Source organism: Bos indicus x Bos taurus, chromosome 15, assembly GCF_003369695.1.
Source record: "Bos indicus x Bos taurus breed Angus x Brahman F1 hybrid chromosome 15, Bos_hybrid_MaternalHap_v2.0, whole genome shotgun sequence".
NCBI lineage: Eukaryota > Metazoa > Chordata > Mammalia > Artiodactyla > Bovidae > Bos > Bos indicus x Bos taurus.
In genome coordinates this window covers 51493986-51520764 of record NC_040090.1, presented here as the reverse complement: position 1 = coordinate 51520764, position 26779 = coordinate 51493986, and the positions used below count along the sequence as shown (strand labels likewise).

Genomic DNA, 26779 nt, shown 5'->3' with positions numbered 1-26779 from the left:
GTGAGCAATGACACGAGGGCCACAGAGAACTATGTTGGAGGGAGCCAGGCTCGTCGCCTGCGGTCTGATACTTTGCCCTCCAGGAATGCTGGACGGTGCGCTCCAGTGCTGGCCAGCCTGGAGCAAACCAACTACAATTTGAGGCCAACTTGCATTCCCACACTAGAGGAGGCTGAGTAAATTCTTTCAGCATTCTTAGGTCTTTGAAGATTCACCGTGATAGCCTGACTGTCTACCCCCATTCCTCTGGACTGTTCAGTTTATGGACTTCTGGGTCTATATGCTCAAGTCTGCAAGGGGTTCACCTGCAAGCATGCCGATTCTGATTCTACTGTGCTTAGAACTGTGCCTGCCACGTAACGGGTGCTTTACAAATTATTGCTCATTCTGTACATTTCTGGGAACTTAACCTCATCTAGGGTTATAATGTTATATAACTCAGGCCTGTGGACTGGTGATATAGACATGATCAACCTTTAAATGATGATTTTCTTCTCCTGCCATGAGCATAGTGACTCAAAATCCATATCTTGAACTGCATGGAAAAGAGAGAAAACTTCTAAGGTAAGGAAGGAGAAAAAGTATTTGGAAAATTAAACAGAACATCTGGCTGGTGTTTAGATTCTGTTTAAAGCGTTAATAATGCTTTGGGTGTTTCTAGGAAACATCTAGGTATCTAGTTGTCAAGTTTTTTAAAAAAGCAGAGAAAACAGATCAGAAAACTAAAGTAAGGGAGGAAATACTGGGTGGACATATCTTCCTTCCAACTCATCTACATATATATTGATACATGTGTATCTCTGGGCCCTGGTGACTGTTTTTCATCGTGTGGTAAGAAATGAGTGAAGGATCAGGAAGCAGCTTGGTTCAGACAATTCATGGAAAACAAGCCAAGTAAGACCGAAGCAGACCTGAAGATGGGCAGGTGGGTGGGGGGCAGGGGGCGGGGTGCGGGGAGAGGGTCTGACATATTCCTCCTCCTCTTCTTCTACTGAAAACAAGGAAGACATTAGTCTGGAAAATACCACTGCACAGAATGAACCTTTCTGTGCTGACAAGAAAGGAGAATGAATACGCTGTCTGCTCTCTTCCTTGTCTCCTTTGGATGACTTCAGTCTCTCTTTCCTCAGAGGCCCCGAGCACTGCAAGCAACTCTTATTCAGGACCTGTTGCACTGTGACTGCGGTGAAGACTGTGTATCTAGCCCATCGCACCATGACATATCACAAGGCAGATTCTCAGGAATGTTGAATATAAAATGAGGAAAGTCGACTGGAAGATAAAATGTAAGCCCTACAGGATAAAGGGCAAATGCAACCTCATCCAAAATAAACATAGAAAGGCAGGAGTTCAGTTGGATCCAGATTCTGGACTGGGTCTTATGGGGCAAGAAGGGGCAAAGAAGAGGCTCTGACAACCCTGAGTTCTTCATCCTTCATGAGAATGTTACAACCCCGCTGGCCAGGATGTGCACAGAGTTCGAATCTGGCCCTGGGGAAAATCAAAGGCTTATACACCCTGGTCTAGTCTGCTTTCTAGAACATTAAGTTATATTTCTGGTTTACAGTGATCCCGAGACACATGAATCAATGGAAAGAACATAGAAATGAAAAGTTAAAGAGACATGAGTTCTCTGCTTATCTCTGGACAAGATATTTTACCTCTCAGATCATTAGTTCCCACAACTATAAAATGAGAAGATTAGATTAGGTGAATTCCTAAGTTCCCTCCAGGAAAATTCTAGAATTGTCCTGTTCCTCTCTGGTTAGATTCTATTATGTACAAGAATAGTTTCTTAGCAGTTATGATATACATGGGATTTAGAAAATAAAGACAGTATCTTAGGTGATGTTAAAAACAACTTAGAGTCTGAATATACAAGAGAAGAAAGAAGCTCAGAATCAGTACGGGGGGTTTCACCACACTAGGTTAGGTCACTAAAAGGATCATTAGCTTGTCTCCAAAATCTCCTGATCACTGAGTAGAACAAGAAATTTTGACAAGATTCTTGGGCAGCAAATCAGCATGTTGCTGGGAAGGGGCAAGAATCAGTATCCACGCCATTTCATAATCAAGGAAACTGAAGTTCAGGAAGGATGGATAACTCACTCAAGATCACACTGTGGAGGTAAAGTCAGGCCTGACTCCTAGGTATCCTGTCTCCCGACCAACTACGCCGTTCCAGTTTGGCCACAAAGACACCACCGCTGCTTTGATAAACATGGGGCCGTGGCATCCCCGCCCAGCAGTTGGGGTCCCAACTGTCTCCTGGCCATCTTGACTTCCAGGCTGAAATCACACCTGCTAAAAATTTCTGTAATGTGATCACAAGAGAAAATGACCACATGAATGACACAGAGACTCTTCAGAAGATTTCCGGTGGTCACAGACGTGTCCACTTGCCTAGAGTCAGGAATTCTGGTTCCCATTCCCTTTTCTCTCTCTTTAGGCTCTTGTAACCAATTGCCTTCTTTTGGAGTCAAAAGTCTTATAAAAGAAACTTATAAAGTGTAAAATTATCTAAATCAAAATACATAAAATATGATAAGAAGAATTTTGTCTGGTATTACTAGTTATCTAAAGAAATTACTCTTACCTACTTTTTAAATATGTGTGTATACACATTCACACATATTTTAAATATATAGTAAAATGTATGTACATGCATGCTAAATTGCTTCAGTCGTGTCTGACTCTTTTCAACCCCATGGACTATAGCCCACCAGGCTCCTCTGTCTGCAGGATTTACTAGGCAAGAATACTGGAGTGGGTTGCCATGCTAGAGTGGGATATTCCTGAGCCAGGGATCAAACCCATTTCTCTTACATCTCCTGCATTGGCAGGCAGGTTCTTTGTTACTAGCACCACCTGGGAAGCCCGATAAAATGTATATAATAGTATAAATACAAACATAAACCATTCTTATAAAATTATATCTATATCTGTATACACACACACACACGTATGGGCTTCCCTGGTGATCAGTAGTAGAGAACTTGCCTACCAATGCGGGAGACGTGGGTTTGATCCCTGGGTGGGGAAGATCCCCTGGAGAAGGAAATGGCAACCCACTCCAGTATTCTTGCTTAGGAAATCCCATGGATAGAGGCACTTGGCAGGTTACATGCCATGGGGTCACAAAGAGTTGGACATGACTTAGCAACTAAATAACATATACATACACACACATGTATATACATCAATATACATATTTATTTTCTTCAGTCTAGCGGGGAAATCTGGTTCAAAATCAACTCCTGGTCTCCTTGGACTTGATATATAGCCAAGCAAGCCATTCTCGATTAACACAGCTCCCTCCTGGGAAAAGTCACAGAATAACTTTATTGATTTCCCTTTATCCTTCTCCACATTTCTCTCCTGAAATGTTGTTTTAACTCTTAAAAGTAAAATCAAGGAGAAAATTAATATATAGAGATCCATTTCTTTAAGATCATCTTGATTTTCTTATATTCTTATTTCAAAAAAAAAAACCTTTTTTTTTTTTTTTTTTAAGAAGAGGCTACTTGTGTGGGTTATCTGTGTAGTAAAGACAAGATGTGGTGATATATTTCCCAAGATTTTAAGGCAACAGATTTCTTTACATTGAGACCTGTGTTTTATATACAATGCTGGACTCGGTTTTACATAAACTTCTTCTTCTCATTCCCTTATGACTTGGCCAGTTATCTCTCAAAACTGCCAAGACTTGCTGGCAAACAGTCCCTCCCACGTTTCCAAGAGCATACCCAATACATCGGACCATAGGGAATGTTTATTTCTCATCACACTGTCTTGCCACAAAAGATCCCAACAAGATTGTTAGATACACACAGAAAATTCTTTACTTAAAAAGACTGTGGATCATTGATTAAATTTAGCAGTTTCTCTGATGCAGTTTTAGGAATGTAAAGAGGAATTTCTCTAGGCATAACCTTTCATCCTCAATCTTTCAAGATTATTGGGGAAGAATAATTAAGAGCCAGCCTCTTATTTCAGGGTCGGAACTGCTCTGTGTCCTGATTCTGACATAGGATGAGTGTGGGGTCAAGGTAGTGGAAAGAAACAGAGAAGGCGGACACTTTACGCGAATGAAGATACCTAGTGAAATAAGTGGATTGCGACACAAATAAATCTAGCTGGGAAAAAGACACAGAACAGACTTGTGGTTGCCAAAGGGGATGTGGTGGGGGAAGGATGGACTGGGAGTTTGGGGTTAGCAGATGGATGGGTAAACAACAAGGTCCTACTGTATAGCACAGAGGACCATACTCAATATCGTGAGATAAACCATAATGAAAAGAACATACAAAAGAATATATAAATCACCTTGCTGTACAGTAGAAATTAACACAACATTGTAAATCAACTATATTTTAATTTTTTTAATTAAAAGCTTATGAAAATAAACTACTACTCAGAAATTTGATAAAAGTGCAGAAAGATGAAAGCCTGTTGACTAAAAAAGGTTAAAATGATGGCAGTGCTGAGTGCACAATTTAGTAGACAGATTATCAACAATGTGACAAATAATTGCTTCCAATGTACAAATGAAATACACTCAAAACCTCAAAAGGACAGTGATGCTCTTTGTGGCCCTGAAGTTTAATCACAGGGCTGTTTCTTTTTTTTTTTTTTAGTAAAATACTTTTATTTTCCATGAATTTGCCATCTTAGTTTTAATTAAATGCCATTTTGCTTTTGATCAACCAGTTTATCTTCTTTTCATTTTCTTGTTGTTCTGCACAGTTTGAATTAAAGACAGTGATTTGAAAGTATTATGGGTAAAAGTGGGTAGAAAAACATGCTAAGAATTGGGTCATCTTGATGAAAATAAGTTCACTTCTGGGTTGTGCAGGATGAAGAATGGGGAAAATGTGTCCTAATACCTTGCTGCATCTGTCCCAACTCATTCCTTTCATAGGACCTCGGCAGCAGAATTACACCGCAATGCATTTTGCATCCTGGTTTAATAGAAAAGTCTCTGGAGGACATTTCTAAGAACAGCCCTCTCAGGCAAAGGAGCCAAGACTGAATGCTGGAAGAGGAAACACTGGTTTCCTTAGGCAACATAGATTCTTTGTTGAAACTGGCAACAATATTCCAGTTGCAGGCAAGAAGGTCCCTTCAGCCTCTGGATAAAGAGAACAGTAGGAATTAATGTTCTCTTCTTACTTCACTCTGTGTAACAGACCCTAGGTCCATCCATGTTCTCTACAAATGACCTAATTTCATTCCTTTTTATCTGAGTAGTATTCCGTTGTATATATGTACCACATCTTCTTTATCCATTCATTTGTCTGTTAAACAGAGTGAAGTAAATCAGAAAGAGAAAAACAAATATCATATATTAACATGTGATGTGGAATCTAGAAAAATGGTACAGATGAATTTATTTGCAGGGAAGGAACAGAGATGCATTCGTAGAGAACAGATGTGTGGGCCCAGGGCAAGGGAGGAGGGTGCAATGAATTGGGAGATTGGGATTGACATATGTGTACAGCCATGTGTAGAATGGATGGCCAGTGGGAACCTGCTGTCGGACACAGGGAGCTCAGGTCAGTGCTCGGTGGTGGCCTAGGTGGGTGGGATGGGGCGGGGAGGGAGAGCTGAGAGGGAGGGGAGACATGGATACATGTAGCCGCTTCACTTTACTGTACAATATTGTAAAGCAACTATACCCCAATAAAAAAAGACAGAGAAAGAGAACTACAGAAGTTGGTCCTATCCAGACACTGCAGAGCACATGCTCAGTTTCTGAAAGGTCTTTCCTGGGCTTCTATAGCACCGAGATGGAACACAACAAATTTACCACAATTTGAAGCTACCATATTAGAAAGCTCAGTATCTGACATCCACCCATTTATTCATTCTGTTCATTCAGCAAGGCACTTAGATTCCGCAAGGATCTTAGCAGGCACTGTGCTACAGACTGTCGTGTCTAAGCGCAGTGCTAGGTGGAAAGAAAATGGTTACATTCTGCCCTTCTTTTCTTCCCAACTCCTGTGCTGTGCTGTGCTTACTCGCTCAGTTGTGTCCGACTCTTTGCGACCCTATGGACTGTAGCCTACCAGGCTCCTCTGTCCATAGGGTTTCCCAGGCAAGAATACTGGAATGGGTTGCCATTTCCTTCTCCAGGGGATCTTCCCAATCCAGGAGTTGAACCCACGCCTCCTGTGTCTCCTGCATTGCAAGTGGATTCTTTACTCACTAAGCCATCAGGGAAGCCCTCCCAACTCCTATTCTTCCTATATTTACCTTGATTTCAACTGCCTACTCAAATATTTCCACAGAAAACAGCTTCCAAGGGGTCATGTATTTATGCTATTTTCTCCTCTCTTACTTCCATGTGGACTATCAAATGACCCAGGTCGTACATGGTAAACATGATTAATTAATGACAAGTCTCAACAACATTCTCCTCCCAACAAGTTTGAAGCTCACACCACAAAGAAGCCGTATCTACTACCTGAAAGTGAGAAAGATCCCCAGGTTGATCTCTGACATTTAAAGGGCAAGGATACTTTTTAGATTTTTTTTTTTTTATCCTAATGTGAACAGCTCTGAGAATATTTGCTATACTTTTTAGTCAGAAAGAACCTAGAGCTGTGGGTGCCTAAGGGAATCATTCCAACCAAGACTAGAATTTAAACAGAGAGAATTGATCCAGCTCCCTTTTCTGGCGCTTGTATTACATGAAAGTATCACCCACACCACGAGAGACCGCAGGGAGCGGTCAGTGTGAACTGGTAAGTGGGCACCTCAATGAGGCTTTGCAAGCAGTTTCTCTGGAGAAGTAGCAAGTTCCTGATCACAGTATTGTATGCAAATAAATAAACAAATGGTATTGTTATTATTATTTTTACATGGAGAAGACCTCAGAAACATCTTATTTCAATTGAAAGACTGAAATCACAGAAAAACTTCTTCCCCTCCCAGTTCTTTGGCTAAGATATATTGGTAAAACGGTGCGTTATTAATTTTTCTAATTCAGAAAAGCCTGGTTATCACAGGCAACCCAGCTCTAGGTGACTAACAGAGTACTCTTTGTGTTGAGAGAGAAACTAAACTGAAGGTAGAAGCATCTTATTTGTCAGCAGCATAGAGGCTATATGACTGGATCTGGTGTTTTACTCATCTTGTACCCAGGCAAAAGGAGAAGAACTGCATTGCACAAACTAGCCCACAGATCTCTCTAAACAGAACATGAAACACTCCTAAAGGTGAGATCCACTATGAGGAAAGATACCCTCCTTTCATACCAAGTCACAGAGATGGAGTTATCATGGTCTTGACCTCTTAATTCCCCTTATGCTATCTGGGTGTGTGAGTGTGTGTATGCCCAACACTTTGTGACCCCATGGACTGTGGCCCACTAAGTCACCTGGAAGCCCCAGGCTATTTGGGTAGGGACTTGGAGAAGGCAATGGCACCCCACTCCAGTACTCTTGCCTGGGAAATCCCATGGACGGAGGGGCCTGGTGGGCTGCAGTCCATGGGGTCGCTAGGAGTCGGACACGACTGACGTGACTTAGCAGCAGCAGCAGAAACCAATGACACCCCCAATTTGCCAGAATGGGGGCTTCCGATACCATCGAAAGAATGCTTATGGACAAAAGGCTGGTGAACAATGGTGGGAAGACCACAGGGAGTTATGCAACATACTTTGAGATAAGTCTGTTCTGGATCTTTTACACTTCCTCTATTTCATATTGTAGGCAGAACACGTTTCCAGGGAATGTTTTGTAGCTTTTCTAAATGTACAATGATTCCAATGCTCAATTAGGGGAACCACAGAATAATCTATTCTAGCAAAGTTTAAAGGCAACTTGGGCAAATCCATCAAGCATCTCACTTGGTGAAACAAGTGAAACTCAAATGGACAAAACAGGTGAAATTCAAATGGACAAAAGTATGATTGAAACCAAGAACATTGATGATGGGATCATTTAGACTTGGATTTGAAACTCAGATTTGCCACGTCATAACTCTGTGGACTTGGGAAAAGCACTTAACTTTTCTGAACCTCAGATTCCTGATCTATAAAATGCGGATGATAATATTTTCTGTGCCTAAGTATTTTAAGGTTATATGAGATAAGGAATATAAATTGTTTATCATAATGTCTGGCACATAGTAAGTGCTTAACAATGTTAGTTCCTTTATTTTTCTTCCTCTATTGATGTGTGATTTCCAGGTTTCCATTTAACCTCTCTCTCTGAGTTCCTAGAATACTAATGATTTTTTCTGTAGTATTCAGTAAGTCTATTCAACTTAATAGTTTAAAAATCATTCTAAACGTAAGAAATAAAAGGAATATGAATATTGAATAATACTTGCCATTTTTGCAACAGATGCTCATAATCTACTAGGGAAATTAAAAACATGCTTATAAAAGTAACTATAAATTAAACAACAGTATACAAAATAATTTGATAACTTACATTGGGATGGAGGGTCATCTATTATGTGCCAAGCCACATACAAGGTGGCAGAGACACAAAGATATATAGGATGGAATCACTGAATTTCAAGGCTCTTAATTTAGCATAGGAAGAGATACATGAACAGACAAGCTGAAAGAAAAGCAGAGAGGACAAATGATACTAGATAAAGTAGTGGCACAAAGATGAGAAATCACTTATTGAAGGTGTCAGGAAAGGTTTCACAGAAGAGAAAATGTCTAGGCTAGATAAATAAAAACAAGTAGGCTAGAACTTAAATAAAATGAAAAAATTCATTGAAAAATACAACTAAAATTGATACAGATGAAACAGAACATCTGAATAGCTTTCTTTATACCTGTTAGAGCAATTACATTCACTATCTAAACCTCCCCACAAAGAACATGCCATATCCAAATGGTATCACTGGTGATTCCCACCAAATTCTCAAGTAAGAAATACCACTAAACTTACAAAATTCTTCCATAGAATAGAGAAAAAGAGAACACTTCCAACTGATTCTTTTTTTACCAAAATTGGATAAATAAATTCCAAGACAATTACAGACCAATACCTTTATGACCACGGATGCAAAAGTCCTTAATAAAATTATAATAAGTCAAAGCTAACAACATAAAAATACAACATTATCAATTAGAATTTATTCCAGGGATGTAATATTTGTTTTACATTTAAAATTCAAGCAATGCAATTCACCATATTAACAGAATAAATAGAGAAAAACATATTATTATTTCAACAGGTGCAGAAAAATCATTTGAAAAAATTCAATACCCATTCACAACAATAAAAAGAAAGAAAAACCATTCAGCATATTAGGAATAGAAAGAAATTTTCTCAATCTGAAAAGGGGTATTCTAGAAAAAACCTATTGTCAAGACTTCCCTGGCGGCCCAGTGGTTAAGACTTGGCCTCCCAATTCAGGGAGTATAGGTTTGATCCCTGGTTGGGGAGCTAGGATCCCATATGCCTTGTGACCAAAGGACCAAAACATAAAACAGAAGCAATATTGTAGAAAAATCAATAAAGATTTTAAAATAAAACCTATTGTTAACATCATCCTTGATAGTTAATTATAAAACTGTCTCCCCCTAAGATAGGGAACAAGGTAAAGATGCCTGTGTTTACTACTTCTAGCCATCATCTCATTGGACATCCAAGCAATTTTTAACAAAGCAAGAAAAATAAAAGGCATACATAGAAAAAGAAGTAAAATTGCCTCTGTTTTTAAAGGGCATGGTTGCTGATGTAGAAAATCCTAAAGGAATCTAAATAACACTGACCAGAACTAAGAGATGCATTTAGTAAAATCACAAGATATGAGTAATACATACAAGTCAATTACATTTTTACATACTAGCAACAAATCATTGGAAATGAAATTTTAAAAATCCATGTATCATAAAACATAAAATACTCAGGAATACAGTTTCAAAAATAGGTGCATAGTGAGTTGGATTATGGCTCCTAAAAGATATTTCTACCTGGAACCACAGAATGTAAACTTTTGGGGGGGAAAAGGGTCTTTGCAGATGTAAGATAAAAATATTCAGATGAGATCATCCTGGGTTAGGGTGGTCCCTAAATCCAACAACACTGTCTTTATAGGAGATAGAAAAAAAGACACTGAGGCATAGAAGGAGAAGACCAGGTAAAAACAGAGGCAAGAAATTGGCCAAGGAATGCCAAGGACTGCTGGCAGACGCCAGGAGCGAGGCAGGGGACGGATTCTCCTTCCCAGTGTCCAGAAGAACCAACCTGCCAATATCTTGATGTTGGACTTTTGGCCTCCTGAACAGTGAAATAAATTTCTGTTACTTTCAACCAACCATTTAGTGGTAATTTATTACAGCAGCTCTGGGAAACCAAAGCAGTGTGTAAGCTTTTACTGTGTGTAAGCGCTGACAGTGAAAGTGACAAAATACTGCTTTAAGAAGTTAAAGACCTAAAGAAGTGCAGAGACATGCCAGGTTCACAGCTCGGAAGACTCCAATGTCATTAAATGCCAATTCTATGCAAACTGAGCTAGACATTCAAAGTAATCTCACAATCAAAAGTTCAGCAAACCCTTCCCTTCTCTTGCAAAAATTGACAAGTTCATCCTAAAATTAATACTGCAAGACAAAAAAGGTTCCAGAATTTTTAAAGTAATCTGTAAAGAACAGAGGTTTCATATTATTTTATTTCAAGATTTACGACAGAAGCATAATAATAAAGACAGTGTAGTATTAGAGGATAGAAGAGACTTACAGACCAATGGAACAGAATAGAATCTAAAGTAGATCCATACGGTCAGCTGATTTTTTTGACAAAAGTGTCAAAGCAACTCAGTGGGGTGGGGGGAATGGTCATTTCAACAAATGATGCTAGAACAAGAAAACTATATAGAAAAGAATGAACATTGACACATTTCATAACATATATAAACATTATCACAAAGTTAACAATAGACTTGAATATAAAAGCTAAAGAGAGGACGAGATGGTTGGATGGCATCACCAACTCCATGGACATGGATTTGAGCAAGTTCTGGGAGATAGTGAAGGACAGGGAAGCCTGGCATGCTGCAGACCACGAGTTTGCAAAGAGTCAGACGTGACTGAGCAACTGAACAACAACATGAAAGCTAAGAGCAGTAATCTTTTAGAAAAAAAAAACATAGGAGAAACTCTCGGGGCTGGTGCACTGGGATGACCCAGAGGGATGGTACGGGGAGGGAGGTGGGAGGGGGGTTCAGGATGGGGAACATGTGTACACCCGTGGCGGATGCATGTTGATGTATGGCAAAACCAATACAATATTGTAAAGTAAAAAAAATAATAATAATAAAATTTAAAAAAAAGAATTTGATATAAAAAAATAAATAAAATTTTGGAGATAGGGAAAGATAAGAAAGGTCAGGCACAAAAACAAAGAGAAAAATATTCAATACACTGAAGCTGATCAAAATGTAAATCTTTTGCTCTTTAAAAGGTACCATTAAGAAAATGAAAATGTGCACAATAAATTGAGAGAAATATCTCCCACACAAATAAATACGACAGGTTGGTATCTAGTTTGTATATATAAGGACTTCTTATAACCCAATAATAATGACAACCTAGTAAAAACAAAAAGATTAAAATTTAAACACACATTTCACAGAAGATAATACAAATAAGGATATGAAGAGATGTTCAAAGTCCTTAGCCATCAGGGAAATGCAAGTTAAAAATCACAAGGAGGTGCTGGTACATGCTCATAAGAACAGCTGCATAAGGTGGGCTGCAAGAAGGGACTATACGACACAGGGACTACGGCCACTATTTTATAATAACTGCAAGTGGAATGTAACCTTTAAAATTGTATAAAAATAAGTACAATTAAGAATAAAAGACTGACAATAACAAGTTTTGACAAGAATATGGAGAAATTGGAACTCATATATACTCTTAGTGGGAATGTAAGATGGTAAACCACGGAGAACTGGTATTTTCTTACAAAGTTAAATATATATCTACCATATGACCCAGAAATTCTAATTGTAGGGCTTACCAACGTAAATAAAAACATATGTCCACACCAAGGCTTACACACACATGTTCAGAGCAGCCCCAAACTGGAAACCCAAACATCCATCAACTGGAGAATGAATAAACAAATTGTGATATATCTATACTACCATGAAACACTACTCAGCAATAAAAAGGAACAAACGACTTACACATGCAACATGGATAAGTCTCCAAATCTTTATATTAAATGAAAGAAACCAACACAGAGGAGTACATACTGTATGATTATATTTATTCAAAGCATACAGAATACAAACTAAGCTATAGAGACAAAAAGCAGATCAGTGCTTGCCTTGCCTATAACCAGAGCCATAAGGAGAGATGGACTGCCAAGGGGCACAGTGAATCTTTTGGAGATAATGAAGATGTTCTATGTCTTAATTGTCATGCTGTTTTATGGATACAGATACTGGGATTTCCCAGGTGGTGCTAGTGGTAAAGAATCCACCTGCCAATGCAGGAGATGCAAGAGATGCCCTCTCAGTGTACAGAAAGGGGGAGGGCAATGACGTTTCTGAATTGCATGGGATCCATTCACTAGACCCAGAGGCAGCTGTTTAAAGGCTGCTGCATTTATTATTGGAAGACTGAGCACACATTCCAACCGTTTTCTTTATCCTTATGAGAACTGCAGGGAGTCATTTTACATTTCAAAGCCTAATCTTCAGAATGAAGATTATAATATCCCCACAATACAGTTGTCTTAAGGGTTAAAAAATGCAAATGAAATATCTCCTTGGAAGAAAAGCTATGACCAACCTAGACAGCATATTAAAAAGCAGAGACATTACTTTGTCAACAAAGGTCTGTCTAGTCAAAGCTATGGCTTTTCCAGTAGTCATGAACAGATGTGAGAGTCAGACTATAAAGAAAGCCGAGTGCCAAAGAATTGATGCTTTTGAACTGTGGTGTTGGAGAAGACTCTTGAGAGTCTCTTGGACTTCAAGGAGATCCAACCAGTCCATCCTAAAGGAGATCAGTCCTGGGTGTTCATTGGTGGGACTGATGCTGAAGCGGAAACTCCAATACTTGGGCCACCTGATGTGAAGAGCTGACTCCTTGGAAAAGACCTTGATGCTGGGAAAGATTGAAGGCAGGAGGAGAAGGGGACGACAGAGGATGAGATGGTTGGATGGCATCACTGACTCGATGAACATGAGTTTGAGTAAGCTCTGAGAGTTGGTGATGGACAGGGAAGCCTGGTGTGCTGCAGTCCATGGGTGGCAAAGAGTCAGACACGACTGAGTGACTGAAATGAACTGAACTGAATAATATTTAAGTAGATGTTACATGTCCATGACAAATAGTAGGGCTTTTAAACATATTTTGATTGGCATGTCAGTTGTTATCTGGCTATTCATATACTCAAATTTCTTATTATCCACCCAAGTTAATTGAGTTTCCTAATCAGAGACATACTTTTCTATCACTTCAGTCAATGAGGTGATCCAGAAATGAGAGTTGATTGTAATATTAGGTTGGGTAGAATACAACTACAGGGGTAAATCTGTTTCCACAAAAATCATATGAAGCATTCCAAAGTTGGAGTGATTTATGGCAGCCCACTCCAGTATTCTTGCCTGGAGAATCCTATGGACAGAGAAGCCTGGCGGGCTACAGTCCATGGGGTCACAAAGAGTTGGACACGACTGAGCAACCAAACAGCATAGTTTCAGGTTGTCTACGCCACTGCTTTCTATCGGTGGAGTCAGTGGAGAGTAGACTATTGTCTAATAAGAAATAAACCAACAAAAAAACAAGCGATGGGTAAATGTGGTCCCAGTGTGAAGATTTCAAGGGAAAAGGGGAGTAATGGGTACAGCAAGCACACGTGACCCCAAAAAGTCAAGTCAGGAGGAGATCCCTTAATACAGCTGCTTAGAAGAAGAAATGTATGTTTCGGAAAATTTCTAGAAGGTCATTTTTAAGAACTAACCAGGCACATTTAATAAACAGAACATAGTTATCCCTTCTTCCAGAAACAAAATGGGTAATGCAATCAAGCTCTCAAAGACTAATTACAATGAAGGTTTGACTAAAATGACAAATTATAGATGAGAGCAGTTATATTTGCTGAGAAATGCTGTGACTGAAGACCTCAGACGAACTTTGCCATTTCTTCATATTACTCTCTCTACTGGCCAAGAAGTTTTCATCACATATAGGGAGATATGGGTTGGGTTTTGTTTTGTTTCTTCTTTATTGGAGGATAATTGCTTTACAATATTGTGTTAATTCCTGACATACAACAACATGAACTAACCATAATTAGCCATAATACACAGGTCTCCTCCCTCTTGAACTTTCCTCCCACCTCTCACCCCACCCCACACCTCTAGGGTTTGAGCTCGCTGTGTCATATACCAAATTCCCACTGGCTCTCTATTTTACCTGTGTTAATGTATATGTTTCATTGTTACTCTTTCAATTAGCCCCTCCCTCTGAGTTGGTTTTTAACACATTTTTGTTAGCAAACAAACTTCTTTCTTTTAGTTTCAGTTCAGTTCAGTTCAGTTCATTTCAGTCACTCGGTCGTGTCCGAATCTTTGTGACCCCATGAATTACAGCACGCCAGGCCTCCCTGTCCATTACCAACTCCCGGAGTTTACTCAAACTCATGTCCATTGAGTCAGTGATGCCATCCAGCCATCTCATCCTTTGTCATCCCCTTCTCCTCCTACCCCCAATCCCTCCCAGCATCTGGTCTTTTCCAATGAGTCAACTCTTCGCATGAGGTGGCCAAAGTATTGGAGTTTCAGCTTTAGCATCAGTCCTTCCAGTGAACACCCAGGACTGATCTCCTTTAGGATGAACTGGTTGGAACTCCTTGCAGTCCAAGGGACTCTCAAGAGTCTTCTCCAACACCACAGTTCGAAAGCATCAATTCTTCGGTGCTCAGCTTTCTTCACAGTCCAACTCTCACACCCATACATGACCACAGGAAAAACCATAGCCTTGACTAGATGAACCTTTATTGGCGAAGTAATGTCTCTGCTTTTGAATATGCTATCTAGGTTGGTCATAACTTTCCTTCCAAGGAGTAAGCGTCTTTTAATTTCATGGCTGCAATCACCATCTGCAGTGATTTTCAGTTCAGTTCAGTTCAGTTCAGTTCAGTTGCTCTTGGAGCCCCCAAAAATGAAGTCTGACACTGTTTCCATTGTTTCCCCATCTATTTCCCATGAAATGATGGGACCAGATGCCATGATCTTCATTTTCTGAATGTTGAGCTTTAAGCCAACTTTTTCACTCTCCACTTTCACTTTCATCAAGAGGCTTTTTAGTTCCTCTTCACTTTCTGCCATAAGGGCGGTGCCATCTGCATATCTGAGGTTATTGATATTTCTCCTGGCAATCTTGATTCCAGCTTGTGTTTCTTCCAGTCCAGCGTTTCTCATGATGTACTCTGCATAGAAGTTAAATAAGCAGGGTGACAATATACAGCCTTGACATACTCCTTTTCCTATTTGGAACCAGTCTGTTGTTCCATGTCCAGTTCTAACTGTTGCTTCCTGACCAGCATACAGGTTTCTCAAGAGGCAGGTCAGGTGGTCTGGTATTCCCATCTCTTTAAGAATTTTCCACAGTTTATTGTGATCCACACAGTCAAAGGCTTTGGCATAGTCAATAAAGCAGAAATAGATGTTTTTATGGAACTCTCTTGCTTTTTTGATGATCCAGTAGATGTTGGCAATTTGATCTCTGGTTCCTCTGCCTTTTCTAAATCAGCAAATCACAGCTCTGGAGTCAAACTCAGTACAGACCCTGTTTATTGGGACCTCATCACACCTATTTGTTTTCTCTTGTCTACAGCATCTTTGTTACTACAAAATAGTTCAGTTGTAACAAGGATCATATGGCCAGCAAAGTCTACAATGTTTCCTCTCTGGAGCTTTATAGATAAAAGTTTGATAGGCCTCTGATCTAGGTAATCTAAGGTTAGAACCAGACATCAGAACACCTGCACTGATGCCATATCAGGAATAGGCAATGTTTGCTCACAAGAAAAAGAATGATATATTGGACTTAAAAGGAAAATGCTCATGTCTAATAATAGGAACCAACAATAAAAATGAACAAAGAGTAAAACATTTAGCTCTTGGGTCTTCAGACCACCCCACAGTATAGAATCTGATTAGCCAAAATCTTTAGGGAGACCGATTAAAGGGAAGCTTGTGAAGATGAGAGAGGAGGTTCCCTATCAGCTTAACCAAAAATGCCTTGCCCAATTTCCCTTTCTCCAGTACAACATAAACTGAGTCCTTGTTCATTGAGTGTTTTTGTCGGTCCATTTTACATTATTTTCTCTCTTCCTCTTGTATGGAGGGTCTACATGCCCAGACATGAACTCTACATGGGTAAAGCCATGTGACTTTTGCTTTCCTAGTGTGTGCACATCCTTAGCATAGGCACAATCAGGTGCTTAATGAATATCTGGTGATGATGATCATCAAGAGCTTAGTAACAGGGTCTTCTCTAAAGGCTGTGATGGGGCTTCAAGTTAATATCCTTGTATTCTCTCTTGAGCACTCATTTGTGTGTGTGCATCTGGGTGTAGGGAGACTACAAACTGAGCATTCATTGCAAGAAACAAGCAGAATGTTCCATTTAGAAGTAGGTAGACACGAATGAAGCGACACAGCAGCAGCAGCAGCAGCAGCAGACAGCTTTGTCAGAATATCTGCTGATGGTGAAGGAATGAAAAACCCAGGATTTTATTCCTGTGACTCATTGTCTGATTTTGGACATCATTTATCCTAGCCAACCTCTGTTTCCAAGATTTTCATAACCACATTTACCAGCTGCAACATCACAAATGGATCTGCAAGGTTAAGAGATCCTTGGATCAACCAGAAACAATGTGTATTACTTTTACAACAACCCACCAATGTGCCAGGAAACCTAAAGGTGCATACAGCTGCAGTGATCCTACAGTTCTGCCTTGCCAGGGGGGCATTTAAGTTTTAACTTGAATATAAAATTCCTCAGAAATCCTCTTTCTATGCTAATGTGGACAATGACTCTTCAGTCTTAGGTTCTGATGAATGTTACTCATCTCTCATCACCATTAAGTCAAACACAGACACAAGAAAAGCCAATCTCACCCTAAACAGGATTCCCTTTACCAGCTCCTTTGTTTCTGCCTACCGAGCCATCATTCTTTCAGATTAAAATGTGCCAGTTGTCTTTTACTGGTCCCTCCTCCTCCCTCCCCAAACTCACTTTTAGACACAAAATTTTATTTCTCTTCGATGGAACACATATCTCTGATTTGTTCCTTTCTCTTCACTTTTCACTACTGTCTTTGTCTAAGTCCTTTGCCTCCTCACTTCCTGGGTACCTCTGGCATTCCTTGCTAGCCTCCTGTTCTCCAGTTTCTTTCCCTTCTGGTCCATCTGGAGTTCCATCAACAGAATGCTGCTGCTGCTGCTGCTGCTAGTAAGTCACTTCAGTTGTGTCCAACTCTGGGGGACCCCATAGACGGCAGCCCACCAGGCTCCGCCGTCCCTGGGATTCTCCAGGCAAGAACACTGGAGTGGGTCGCCATTTCCTTCTCCAATGCTTGAATATTCTGCCTTAAATCCTGCCTTTTTTTTTTTTTTTTGGTCATTCCCTACCCCCAAATCTTCACTGGCAACTTATCTCATGCTGTTCCATATCTACAAGACCATGCATGTGTGAAAATTCCATAAGGAGTAAAACATTATAGAATCTCTGTCTTTAGCAAGGATGGCTCTTCCTGGCTTTTAGGACAGGACACCATGTGACTCGCCTTCCATGAAGTAGAACCTGGCCAATGTGCCACCTTGGGCTCTGTGTAGGTCAGGCTCATTGCTGTCAAAGAGCAGGCCCTGCTGTCTCCCCTGCCAGTTCCCTCCAGAGAGACACAGGGAGGCTGAATGACACTGCAAATGGGAGCTGTTTATATTGTCAAAGGACCAGACATATACGGCGTGCGTGAGAGCTCTGTTCTTGACCGGTCTTGTTTACTTTATTAAGGCCTTGGATAAAAATAGATTCTATCCTTATCAAATCCATAGATATCAAAAGTGGGGGAAAATGAAAGCCATGCCAGATGACAAGATTAACATTCAAAGAGAACTCCAACAAGAAGTCAAAATGAAGAGCACACAGGATGACAGAAATAAATAAGTTTTGGAAGCCAGGCTCAAAACCCCAACTGCACCTTGTAGGGGAGACTTCATATAATAATTATTCTAAAATATTTACAAGGGAGGAGATCAGAGTGAGGGTGAGGGGATGAGGAATAGAGCAAGGCGGCAGGGATTATTTATAAGGAAAATACACGCCAAGCTAACAGTTTTGCCTCCAAAATAAAGCACACTTGGGCTGGATTAATTGAATTATTTTGTCTAGAGACTAGTTACATGGTGTTGAGCATTGCTTATAAAGCCTGAGAATATCTTAATTCTGGTTGCCGTATCAATTGACAAACAAATATATGAAGACTTGTGAAAGATCTGTATATAAATTTACTCACATTTAACAGGAAATAAGGTCTGTCTAGTCAAGGCTATTGTTTTTCCTGTGGTCATGTATGGATGTGAGAGTTGGACTGTGAAGAAAGCTGAGTGCCGAAGAATTGATGCTTTTGAACTGTGGTGTTGGAGAAGACTCTTGAGAGTCCCTTGGACTGCAAGGAGATCCAACCAGTCCATTCTAAAGGAGATCAGCCCTGGGTGTTCTTTGGAAGGAATGATGCTAAAGCTGAAACGCCAGTACTCTGGCCACCTCATGCAAAGAGTTGACTCATGGGAAAAGACTCTGATGCTGGGAAGGACTGGGGGCAGAAGGAGAAGGGGATGACAGAGGATGAGATGGCTGGATGGCATCACCGACTCGATGGACATGAGTTTGAGTGAACTCCGGGAGATGGTAATGGACAGGGAGGCCTGGCGTGCTGCGATTCATGGGGTCGCAAAGAGTTGGACACGACTGAGCGACTGAACTGAACTGAACTGAGCTGAAGGACATTAAGGAAGGATGCAATGTCTACTTCTAAGGACTATCCTCCTAAGAGAGAGTAGAAATATTCTCTCATGCCAAAAGTGGAAAGAGCTAGACCCCCTGGTGAAAGTTTGGAGGAGGTAAATTTTAGCTTAAAAAAAAAAGTAAAAGGTACAAATGAGTGGAATAAGATGTTTTGAGAAAGTAATTTGTTGGGACTAGAAATGTTCAAGTACAGATTGAATAACATCGTCACAGGAACTTCTTGGCATTCTTAGAGTGCATTGGTTTGGGCTAGATAACCTGAAGGTTATGCTCTTTTCATCTCTAAGGTGTGGTATTGCTCTGCCATACCTGTAAAACCCTCTCCTCTTCCATCACTATACCACAGCAATCACATTTGCCTTCCACTTATAGACACATACGTCCTTCTCATTAGACTGAGAGCTCTTTAAAGGTAAGGATTCTGTTTTCTATCTATGCATTCCCAGATCCTAGCACAGTTCCCAAGGAGCTAAATACACAATATACTTCACTGAATCACAAAGTTCTACCTAGAAAAACCCTACCCACTCTTCAGAGTACATTAGGAGTTTCTGCTTCCCACAAGAAGTCTTCCTTAATCAATCCTATAGTTTTTGTATTTTGTGTTGCACAATTTGCCACAATGTAGTTCTCTATATCATTCCTTGTATTAATATAACATTGTTTAGTGAATGCTATTTCTATCTTCCCAACTAGACCGTCAGCTAATGCCATTAAAAATTATGCCAACTACTTATCACTGCTCAGAATGTAATTGATTAGCAATATTGTGCTCGCTGGTTGAAAAGCACTCTTCTAGAAAATTTTAAAATAGAAAAAAATCCTCCACTTATTAATTACAAAGATAAAAAGAGTAACTTTCTAGTGGAGAAACATGGACGACACTACCTTAACCAAGTGATCAAAATTAACATCACCAGTAAGATAACATATTGACATCATTGACCCTGATATGATGTCATCATCTCTTCAGTAGTATCCTTCCAAAACTGGATAACCTCAATCTAATTATGAGAAAACATCACAAAATTCAAACTACAAAATATCTGAGCACCAGTACTCTTTAACAATGTTGGGGCCATGGAAGACAAAGAAAGACTGAAGAACTCTCCCGGTTTGAAAGAGACCAAGGAACAAGACCAAATGCAATGTGGAATCCCAGAATGCTGCCTGGACCAGAAAACGGGCATTAAAGGAAAACAGAAATTCTAATACGGTGTAATAAGCTAGTATTAATAGCATTATAACAATGTTAAATTCTTGGTTATGATAATCTAACTGTGGTTATAGATATGTTAACATTAGGGGAATCCAGATGAACATTGTACTATTTTGCAACTTGTCCATAGGTCTAAAATTCCTTCAAAATACAATTTAAATTGATCATATCTTGGTTTCATCAACCAATTAATAAGAGAATAGTGTTTATGCAAAGCTCATACACTTTTCAGAGGGAATGGTCATGAGTCAAAAGGAACTTGAGTGGGGATCCAAACAACTAAGATGGATATCTTTACTGGAAACAAGGCATAGTTGACTTCCATTATGTTTAGCAGTTACTTTCTACAGAGATGCTGAGAATATCGAATTAGGGAATACTGAAGAATTCCTCCTGGGGGAAATACAGGGGTCGTTTCCTACATGCCTCTGATCAGCACATAATCTTGTTTTATGTATGTTTCTGTGTGAAGACATCTTATTTAACACATATTGTTGATTCATGAACATTGATTTCATGGCCAACAGCACCATAACTTGTGTGAATGAAGTGTATCTACACCCATATTTTCTCCATAGGGCGCATCATGGTTTTCTGTGCTTAGGAACACTTGGCAGCACTTCAGCATTACTCCTGGAGGCCATTTTAAACAGCAAAATCATCAACAAAATGTGCAAAGACGCAAACAAAAAATGGTTAAAAAAAAAAAAAATTCATTGAAGTAAAAATACATAAATAAATCCCCCAAAGGACACAGTACGAGAGCTTCAACAAGAAGGCAGAGTCACACTGGTCAACCCCAGCTGGGAGGCGGTGTACACCAGCAACACAAATTTTTCGCTGCCTTGCACATGTCTGCAAGTGACCGCAAAAGCACCACCAATGTTAATTCGAGTTTACAAGTAAACAAGTTTTAGTCAGTGGGTGAATTTGCAAATATGGGATTCATAATGAGGACTGACTACCTTTAAACATGTCCAATGACTGTGAAGTTATATTCTTGCCTTTAGCGAATAAGTACAATTATCTACATTTCAAAAGGTGGACTGAATTCTCAGAAAATTAGAAAGTAACTGAAAATTCTTCGCTTATTAGAACCCAGCAGAAAGAGTGGGGCTTCTTCACTAAGACTTGCCCAATTACAGTATCACACTTTTCTTAGAGATGGAAATATGAATATGAATGGACATTTGTTTCTGAACTTCCATACAGTTTGGGGGCACTTTAATTCTATAATTAGTTCTATCTCAATTTATGGCCTTTTTTTCCCCACCCTGGCTACATTGAGGGTCTTCTCAGTGCCTTGGCCTCACCAAGTCCAATGAAACTGATTTCCTTTTCATTTTAGTCATCAGTACACCTGGCTACAACCTGAAGTTCATCAAAATCGGCAACAGTCTCAACCTCAGGAAAGCCTCTCTTAATTTTCACACATCCACTCCTCACTTCTAGTGAATCTATTCAATTTCAATTTGTGACATAGAAACTCCAAAATTTCAACATATCCCCCAAGACAATCAGTCCTATCTGAAGTGAAGTGAAGTGAAAGTTGCTCAGTCGTGTCTGACTCTGTGCAACCCCATGAACTGTATAGTACAGTCCATGGAATTCTCCAGGCCAGAATACTGGAGTGGGTAGCCTTTCCCTTCTCCAGGGGATCTTCTCAACTTAGGGATCGAACCCAGGTCTCCTGCATTACAGGCAGATTCTTTACCGTCTGAGCCACCAGGGAAGCCCAAGAATGCTGGAGTGGGTAGCCTATCCCTTCTCCAGCAGCTCTTCCTGACCCAGGAATTGAACTGGGGTCTCCTGCATTACAGCCGGATTCTTCACCAACTGAGCTATGAGGGAAACCCTATCTAGCTGTACTTAATTCAGTAACACTTGTGAAGTCATTTTAATGATGCTTTCACTAGCACCCAAAGACATATTATCTTTCGACCTTTTACATCTTTTAATTTTCCAAATTATGACCTTGAGTAATCACCATTTGTTTCTTCTACTTCCATTCCTGGTCTGCCAAGTATTTCTGCAAACATTCACAAGATACTGTTAAAATCCAAAATAAATTAATTTACTCAATCAACCTTCAACAAATCTTTACCATCCTTATTCATCTACTATTGAAATCCAATTGCACAGACGGGATCTGTCAAACAGTCCCTCCATTCTATACATATTGCCAATACTCTAATTCAGACTGATACACAGATCACCTGTCTATGGTAATAAGTCTTTAAATAGTCTCCCCCATCCTGTCCTGTCCACTTTATAAGCTAATTAATCATCTTAAAGTACACAGTTAATCAACCTACATGCTCCTTATAGCTACCTGGCAAAATTCCAAACACCTTTACATGGCATTAAAGTCCCTTGAAGAACTGATTTCAGATTACTTGTAAAGACTTTCCTTCTATTAAATTCATTTTCAGACTATGTCTAAGCCTGAATGGACTATTTCCATTCTTACATAGGTCCTTCGTCTCTTTAATCAAGCCCCTTATTTATATTTTCCTTTTCTCAGAAATACCTTATCCCCAATCTCTATCCCTCACAATCTTACCCATTCTTTAAGCCCCGGCTTGAAATACATCTCTTCTATGAAGCATACTCTGCTTCAATATTTGGAAATATTCTCTTTCTCTGACTCACCAAGCATTCTGGAATTGTACTTAGTACATTTGTGTTTTTAAGTAATTATTTTATTCTCCTCACTACATTTCAATATCTTTGAGGGCAGGAAACATATCTATCTTGCATTCATCACAACACCTAATACAAATGCTCAGTAAACTACTTTATGTATATATAGACAGATAGATAGATAACGTGTATTATATATAAGTATATATATATATAAAGTATATATACATGCCTAATATGGGCATGGACAAAATATACATAAAGTATATATGTGTATATAATATGATCTATGTATAACAGAGAAGACTAAAAATACTGTTAGCAGCTCATATTACTGATAGATTAAAACCTGAGATAGACATAGAGAAAAAGCAAACAAAACAGTAGTAAGTTAACAGTCATTTGATAAAATTGGAGAAATTGATGAGTGATTAATTATTGTAACATCAACTCTTTAGGTACAGTTGTATTGAAATCCTTCTAGATAGCAATATTTATTTCATTCCTGGGATTAAAAAGTAAAAGATAACAGAAGACTAAGTATATTCAATGAATTCTTAAATTGAATAGATATTATTGTAATGGTACTTACTTCATTTGAAGGATTTTAAAATTTTGATTAAGTGTAAAAAGTAACTTAGTGTTTAGTGTCTATTCTGCTTGCATCATGAATACTAATGAAACAAATTACCACCACCACCACCAGAATCATAAAATATATTCCTTAGTTAAAAAACACTTCAAAAACTCTACTAGAAATGTAACTCAGTAGGAAGCTACAACAACTGTGGAAGCTTAGTAACATCAAAGACAACCATCCGTCATCTTCATGACCATGGTAGTTCTACCTACACTCAGTGAGTAATGCAGAAAAGGTACAATATCAAGGCAGACGACTTCCCTAGTGCTTTTGTCCCATTGCAGGGAAATTGCATGAGATTACTGTGAAATAAAAATTAAGTGATGAAACTTGGTCAATTTTGTTCTGATAAGCATGCAAATACTTCTCTTGGGGCTTATTCTTGCTCTTGTAGCTTACTAAACCCTTTAATTTCTAGAAACTCCCAACATTCTGAGGAAAACTTTTTAAAAGCCAAGATTCAATGGCACCCTGTTTTGACTTGGCTATTGACCCTATTTCAAATTCAATTTTGTGCGCTGAAACAATAGTAGAATGAAAGGAAAAAATTCTCTAGATGTTACAGAATACTATAATACAAAACTTAAGTGTGGGGTATACAAAGGTGGGTTATCTGAGCTTAATATTTCCTAAATCACAGACCTGTCAAAAATTGTTTATTGAAAGAAAATGTGATTCAACTGAACCAACACTTATTGAATAACTATTATGTGTCAGCCTGGGAAGAGAAGGATGATTAAAATGGTGTCCACTCCATCAAAGAATTCACAAAAACTATCAGTAAAACAGACATGTGTAACATTCACATCATATGATGGGGCAGCTGTTTGAACAAAGTATTACGTGAACACAGAAGAAAGGGCTGCCTGAGGGAGGTGAGAGGGAAACAGAAACAGACAGTGACCTTCCAGCTTGACTTGGGAAGACACAAACCAGAAAAACAAAGGTATCCTCAACCATGAATAAGCCCTAGACAGGAACAGTTTTAGGATCTAAGTTTTAGGATCATTTCAAAGCATAAGCTATGAAACTAACTGAGAACAAAGATAAATCATAGGTAGAATCTGTGATGAGATACTTTGTTGTTTGCAACCGCGTGGACTGCAACACACCAGGCCTCCTTTCCCTCACTATCTCTCGGAGTTTGCTCAAGTTCATGTCCACTGAATCGGTGATGCTACCCAGTATCTCCTCCTCGGCCACCTTCTTTTGCCTTCAACCTTTCCCAGGGTCTTTTCCAATGAGTCTGCTGCTCTCATCAGGTGGCCAAAGTATTGGAGCTTCAGCTTCACTTAGAATTTAGGAAATCTCCAGGCAAGAATGCTGGAATGGGTAACCATTCCCTTCTCCAGGGGATCTTCCTGACCCAGGGATCAAACCTAGGTCTCCTGCCTTGCAGGCAGATCTTCACCATCTGAGCCACCAGGGAAGCCCTGATGAGAACCTAAACTGAGATAAATTAGTAAAATGAGCTATATCCATGAGGGTGGTATTCTCACTTAAACCGTGAGACTGCAGGATGAGAAATCATGCTTCACCCCATATGGGAAATGACCATGAGAACTGTCTTCTCATGACACAGGTGACTGGGAGTGACTTACTGCGGCTTTCAGCATATACTATAAGGGAACCTATGGAAAAATAACCATCTTTTAAGAAAGGCTTTAGTCCATGGATGAGCAACATAATTGTGCAATAAGCCATAGGGTGTCAGAAAACAATGTGTGATATTTATATGGCCCCACTCCTCAGGGATGAAATAGAAGGGATTTCCAAATGATACTTCAGGGCTCTGAAAGCAGAAAGCACAATAGAATGGATGTCTCACTGATCAAGTCCTCAGAGAGAATTCCTCATCTACACTATTTTCATCAGAAAGGATCAGCATCCGGACACCACCTCTGAAAATAAAGATCACCCTGAAATTTGTCCAACTGTCTCATGAACACAATCTATGGGTAATATTAGGATTTTATTGTCTGCCTGCTCAATTGGTGTATCTTAACCACATTCTTCTACCCTGTGTATTCCAGAGTGAGTTGGCAAGAAATCAACCGAGAAACTCTAGGCCTTCTGGAAATAAGATCTCTTGACTGTCCCTATATTTATTTTTAGGGAGGGCCAATGTCAAGTATGGAGAAGATTTGGTTAAAAAATTAAAAAGCATCAAGAACAAAAATTTTGACTTTTAGTCCCAGATACACTATTCACAGTATTACCTTATGGAGAAAGCATAAAATATTTGTATAACATAGAGAAAGAAAAGAGACCTCAAAAATGTTCTCTTTGCCAACAGAGTCCTGAGGAAACAATTTTTTTTATTAATAATAAGATTCCTCCCAATGCATCATTTGTCTAGATAAATGTAGCCCAAGGCTACAAAAACACATTCTTAATAATGTTGAAATGAACAGTGAATATGCTTTCTTTATAATGCTCATATTTTTCTAGCAATTTTTATTTTCCTATAATTCCCAACATTTCTAATTTCCCATGTGCCCAGAACAGAATGTGAAATTAAAACAATTAAACCAAATCTCCACTGAAGAGCTTTCTGGATAAGCACAGCAAAGGTTTGCTGACTTAACAGGTAAACATGTTTATAATTTGCTGGTGGTACGAAACTCACTCACTACTGGGAAATTCTGACATCTAAGATCTACATATTGAGATGCTGGAAGAGAACTAGAGAGGACGTCTATGATTTTAATTTACTTATCCTATTTAGAAAAAAAAGTCACTTAAGTCATCCTGGCTCACTTTTCTTACCATTAGTCATACTGCATTTCCTTAAGCCTGTGAGTGTGTTTCTATGTAAATAAACTATGTAGTTCACTTGGGGATAAAAGTCACAGTATTTAGAGATTATAAAGACCTATTAGATCATCCGGTCTGGCCCACAAGAGATAGTCCCTAGATAGGGAACGTAATTGTTGATCTTTGCCAAGAGGCCAAGAAGAAACAGTTGGCAAAAATATTTTCCGTGCTTTTTTGGTTTTAACTTATCTAACAGTGCTTTGGTCACTTCCCAAATGGACTAATAAAATTATCATTAAACAGTTTCACTTATCAAGGAGACACAAAGCTTAACTTAATCTAAGTTCACAGTGTTTCAACCCCCTCCGTTTGTTGAAGAAATGATCTTGTTTTCAAAATATGAACAGTGAGGAGTCTGCTCTTTGAACTAACCAGGCAGTTTCCCTTCTTTGGAAGTCATAAGGCAAATTCTTCAAAACTGTTTTTCCTA

At 39.2% G+C, this 26779-nt stretch overlaps 1 long non-coding RNA gene across 3 annotated transcripts in view; it reads right to left on the bottom strand.

Moving 5' to 3' along the window:
- The window catches only part of LOC113905737, a 298651-nt gene that overhangs the window by 21924 nt on the left and 249948 nt on the right, over nucleotides 1-26779 (bottom strand). The gene's annotated exons all lie outside the window — the stretch shown is intronic.